The following is a 6,000-nucleotide window of genomic DNA, read 5'->3' on the forward strand; positions in this document are numbered from 1 at the left end:
CTAGTCGATTGTACAACTTGTCACTCCCGGAGAAGGCAGCCATGGACAAGTACATCTCTGAGTGCTTGGCCGAGGGTCTCATCCGTCCTTCTCGGTCCCCGATGGCAGCGGGTTTCTTCTTTGTCAAGAAGAAGGGAGGAGACCTCAGGCCGTGTATTGACTACAGGGGACTTAATACGATCACGGTCAAGAACAAGTACCCTCTCCCCCTCATCAGTTCCAACTTTGAGCCTCTGCAGAGCGCGACCATCTTCACAAAGTTGGATCTTCGGAACGCCTACCATCTCGTCCGGATTCGTGAGGGGGATGAGTTTAAGACTGCGTTCAAGACTCCACGGGGGCATTATGAATATCTCGTCATGCCTTTCGGCCTCACCAATGCTCCTGCAGTCTTTCAGGCATTGATGAACGACGTGTTGAGGGACATGCTGGACATTTTTGTAGTTCTCTACCTGGACGACATCCTGGTGTTCTCCAGGAGTGAGAGGGAACACATCCAACATGTCCGCCAAGTCATCCAGCGCCTCCTGGAGAACCGCCTCTTCATCAAGGTCGAGAAGTGCACCTTCCACGCTCCCTCAGTAGAGTTTCTGGGATTCATAATTGAGGGTGGACAGACTCGGCCAGACTCACGGAAGATCCAGAGGGTGGTGGAGTGGCCTCAACCGACCAACAGGAAGCAGTTACAGAGCTTTCTGGGCTTTGCAAACTTTTATCGCTGCTTCATACGAGACTACAGTAGGGTGGCAGCCCCCCTCACAGCCCTTACTTCATCTCTGCGTCCATTTTCCTGGACACCTGCAGCCAGCACCGCATTCGACACCCTAAAGAGGCGATTCACCTCTGCACCGATCCTGCTCCACCCTGACCCCTCAAGGCCCTTCGTAGTAGAGACGGATGCCTCTGACACTGGCATCGGTGCAGTTCTCTCACAACAATCTGACTCCGATGAGAGACTGCATCCCTGTGCTTTCTTCTCCCGCCGGTTCTCTCCAGCTGAGGAGAATTACGACATTGGCAACAGGGAGCTCCTGGCTGTTGTAGAGGCTTTCGAGGAGTGGCGGCACTGGTTGGAGGGTGCAGAGTATCCCACCACTGTCCTGTCCGACCACAAGAACCTCACCTACATCAGGTCGGCCAGACGGTTGAACTCCCGTCAGGCACGTTGGGCCCTGTTTCTGGGAAGGTTCAACTTCACCCTGACGTACCGTCCGGGTTCCAAGAACTCTAAGGCTGACGCACTGTCTCGGATGCACTCAGCGGAGAGAGACCCTGGGATTCGGACACCATTCTCCCCGCTTCCCAGGTGATTGGAGTGATCACCACGGATCTCGAGGCAGCGGTCAGGAGGGCTCAGTGCACTCAACCTGATCCGGGGACTGGACCCCCCAACCGACTGTTCGTTCCTGATGCGGTCCGGTCCCAGGTTCTCCAATGGTGCCATGCCAGCCGGGTGGCTTGTCATCCAGGGATCACCCGCACCCTGTCATTTGTGCGCCGGAGATTCTGGTGGCCTACAGTGGTGGAGGATGTTCGGAGGTTCGTTTCTGCCTGCACGGTATGTGCTCGAAGCAAGGCGTCCCATCAGTCTCCTGCTGGTCTCCTGCGCCCGCTTCCTGTCCCGGGTCGTCCTTGGTCACAGATTTCTTTGGATTTCGTCACCGGTCTTTCCCCGTCCATGGGCAACACCGTTATCCTCACGGTGGTAGACCGTTTTTCCAAGGCTGTGCACCTCGTGGCCCTCCCTAAGCTACCTTCTTCGAAGGAGACCGCTGAGTTGCTCATGGAACATGTATATCGCCTACACGGACTCCCAGCCGACATCGTCAGTGACCGTGGCCCCCAGTTTACCTCCCAGGTTTGGAAGGCTTTCTGTAGGGGCATTGGCGCCACCATCAGTCTCTCCTCCGGGTATCACCCGCAGACAAATGGACAGGCGGAGCGGGCCAATCAGAACATGGAGACAGCCCTCCGATGCGTTTCTGCTCTTCATCCGTCATCCTGGAGTAAGGACCTGCCGTGGGTGGAGTACTCGATGAATACCCTTGTCTGTGAGGCCACTGGTATGTCACCCTTTGAGTGCTCACTGGGATACCAGCCTCCCCTGTTTCCGGCCCAGGAGACGGAGGTTGCCGTCCCCTCGGTGCAAGCCCACCTACAACGATGCCGGAGAATATGGAGGACTGTCCGTGCAGCCCTACTAAGGTCAAACACCCGTGCTTGCCGAGGGGCCAACCGTCGGCGCACCAAGGCCCCGCAGTACAGGGTGGGTCAGCAGGTGTATCTCTCGTCAGCTGACTTGCCACTACAAGTGGAGTCCCGGAAGCTGGCGCCCCGGTTCCTGGGACCTTTCAGGATTGAGCGTATCATCAATCCTGTTGCTGTGCATCTCCAGCTCCCTTCCTCCATGAAGCGGGTCCACCCAGTATTCCATGTCTCCAAGATAAAACCCATCTCTTCATGTCCCTTGACACCTCCACCCCTTGCTCCCCCTCCACCACAGATGGTCGATGGGCATCCTCAGTGGACGGTGCGGCTAATGCGAGTGCGCCGTTGTGGTCGTGGGTACCAATACCTGGTCGACTGGGAGGGGTATGGACCTGAGGAGCGCAGTTGGGTCTCCCGGGGCCTCATCATGAGTCCTGAGCTCCTGCGAGAGTTCTACAGGGATCATCCTGATGCACCTGGAGGGTCGCCAGGGGTCTCCCGTAGGGGGGGTCCTGTTACGGTTTCGAACCCGCCACGGGGTTCGAACCCGCCACCTCTGCGTTCTGCTGCTGGAGTTCCTGTGCGCTATCCACTGCGCCGTCCACACGTTACCATTTAAACACTCAGGCTCATCTGAGCCTTCCTCCCTGGTGACGAGCTGACTGGGCGTTGGCACTGCACACCTGCTCTGTTACAAATCAACGCCAGAGACTACAAGAACCCGGTCTTCACTCCTGCTCCTCGCCAGATCATCCCATAGACTCACCTGGCAAGTACCAGGAGAGGCTTTGAGCTACATTGTTGCTATCCGTACTTTGTAGAGCTGTTTTCAGTACTTTTGCTGCATTCCTTCTGACACCTTTTTTCCACTCCAGACCTGCCGTGCCACGACCCCCTGCCTGGACTCTGACTACTCTTCCGAATGCCCCTAAGTATCGTTTATATCTTATATATCTACCTGAATACGTATGCTTAACAACAGCCTGTGAGTTTTATGGATTCAGGTATATTTATAGATATATAGAGATATACATCTATTTGCCTGTTTGGACATTAAAACGCCTCGTTAGGCATTACCTCATTCCCTGCCTTCGGAGTACTGCATTTTGGGTTCAGACACCACTCAGTCCTAACACGCATGTTCGCCCGAAAAAAAACCTGCCTTTTGAAGTCAGGTATCTTTTATTCTGCGTGACTCATTTGCCGAAAGCGCAAATTTCTCGAAAGTATGAACTCATGTCAGAATGAATGTTGCTGCGCTCGCACCCCCACAAACCTGCTGCTGGTTAGCCCACACACACACACACACACACACGTGCAGACTGTGTGTGGAAGCGAACGTTGTTCATGCGCGTCTAGTGCGAGCTGGCTGTGTGGAGAGGATCTTTGATCTCAGCCAACCGGCTTCTCCACTATTTGCATTGCGTCTCCTGGGTCTGTTGGCTCCTTGGCCCCTCACCAGCTTCAGATGCAGGTTACTGAGGTAGCCAGAGGGAGATTCCCACACATTCCTGTTTGTGAGTGTGTGTGTGAGAGAGAGAGAGAGGGAATGAAAGAGGCCAAGCGAGAGTACCGAGCACATCAAAGTACGGCAGGACAGAGAGGAAGAGTGAGACAAGGGAAAACAAGCTTTGGATGGAGAGAGAGAGAGAGAGGGGGAGAGGGGGCGGAGACGGATTGAGGGAGTGGAGAGGAGCATGCAGTGTGGGAGAAAGAGAGCGAGGCCTCTCCAGGAGGTCACTGGGTTTCTGGATCTCCGCTCCTTTTGTCCCAGAAGCACATTCCATAGCAACAATCTGACCAGTCAGGGAGCCGCGGGAAAAAAAATTAAAAGAAATATGGCGGGGTACACGGCCCACCTCGGACTGGTATGGAAAGGAAGAGCACTTATCCCGCCGCAGCGCCGCCTTATTGGATCACATTGTTTCGATTTCCACTGTCATCCTCAGATACTTCTACCTAGAAGAAATAAAACACAATAGAAGTCCATCAAATGGCTTTACTGGCATATCATATGAATCCTCATGAACAGTAAAGGGTTAAATTGGGCTTTGATTGACATCAATTGGATGGATTGCATGGATATTTTTCCACTGAGTGAACTGTAAACAACTAATAATAGCTCAACTTAACTGATATAATTGTGGATATTGTTTGATTGACATACTTACCGCCTCGCCCGGTAGAACCAGGAAGGTATACTTAGTTCATTTTTGGCACCGTAAAGAAATGTAGACGACGATAGAAGAGCTCTTGTTCCACGATGAAGTAAACGGCATTTACCAGCGTCCAAAGAACATTGCAAATGTTTTCTTCGGGAAAAAAAATGTTCAAAAAAATTCTATATATGAAAATGAGTCCCTTTTTTATCGCTGATATTTTCAGCCATGCAAAAATGAGTGCTACCTAAACACAAGAATACTAGAAATTACACATTTGCCAGCCCGGTTTCCGGCGCCCTTTGATGCATCTCCCTCGCAGACCCAAAGTCAGGCGGTTCGCTCTCGTTCCCGTCGGCAATTTGAAATATAATTACCCGTCATTTTAGAGTGCTTCTGGAGCCTCACACCTCCATCTCCCCCACCCCCCTGTCTTTCTTCCCCCTCTCTCCTGTTTTTGTATGCCAGTGGAGGATTGTATATTTTCCACCCACACACATTTTTTGAGCACCACCATTACCTATGTAAATGAATTGGGCTCACAGAGCCACCTCTCACACACTCAATTCAGTTTATTAAATCCCATCCATACTGCGGCGATGATCGGGAGAACCTGTGCCGCTCCGTGATGGAGCGTGGCGGATATGTGAAGTAACAAGTGGTATTTATTTTGCACATTAATTTTGTGCATATGAGCTTTTATGCTCAAGACAGACGTGAATGTAATCTGTGTTTCCAGGTGATTTCAGACACATGAACCAAGCAGTTCAGAAAAAAACACTTTCTTTCAATGAATATAACATTAAATTAATCATAAATACACTCTATACATTGTTAATGTGTAAATGACTATTCTCTGGTTGTTAATGAAATCTCTACACAAGTGTACAGAGGCCCATCTTCAGTGTTCAATTCAATTCAATTCAGTTTATTTGTATAGCCCAATTTCACAAATTACAAATTTGTCTCGGAGTGCTTTACAATCTGTACACATAGACATCCCTGCCCCAAAACCTCACATCGGACCAGGAAAAACTCCCAAATAACCCTTCAGGGGGAAAAAAAGGGAAGAAACCTGGAGGAGAGCAACAGAGGAGGATCCCTCTCCTAGGATGGACAGATGCAATAGATGTAATGTGTACAGAAGGACAGATTTAGAGTTAAAATACATTCAATGAATATGACAGAGTGTATGAATAGTTCATAGTAGGCATATTCCACGATGGAGACCTCCACGATCCATCAGGCAGATGGCGGTGGGGAGGAGGAGTGGGCGGAGTCTCAACAGGACAGTGGCGTAGTCATGAGCAGGAATTCCACGACCCAGACGATCCATCAGGCAGATGGGATCTATGCCGTCTCATAGGGTCCGATGACCCCATGAGACGTAAAGTCAAAAGGACTTCCGGGGAGAAAGCAGAGTTAGTAACGTGTGATTGAGAGATGAAAATTCATCCTTAAGGAGAGAAAAAAAGAGGAGATAGGTACTCAGTGCATCCTAAAACGTCCCCGGCAGCTATAAGCCTATAGCAGCATATCAAGGGGCTGGACCAGGGCAAACCTGATTCAGCCCTAACTATAAGCTCTGTCAAAGAGGAAGGTCTTAAGTCTACTCTTAAACGAGGTGACTGTG

This window comes from Pseudoliparis swirei, chromosome 14 (assembly GCF_029220125.1).
Source record: "Pseudoliparis swirei isolate HS2019 ecotype Mariana Trench chromosome 14, NWPU_hadal_v1, whole genome shotgun sequence".
NCBI classification, from domain to species: Eukaryota; Metazoa; Chordata; class Actinopteri; order Perciformes; family Liparidae; genus Pseudoliparis; species Pseudoliparis swirei.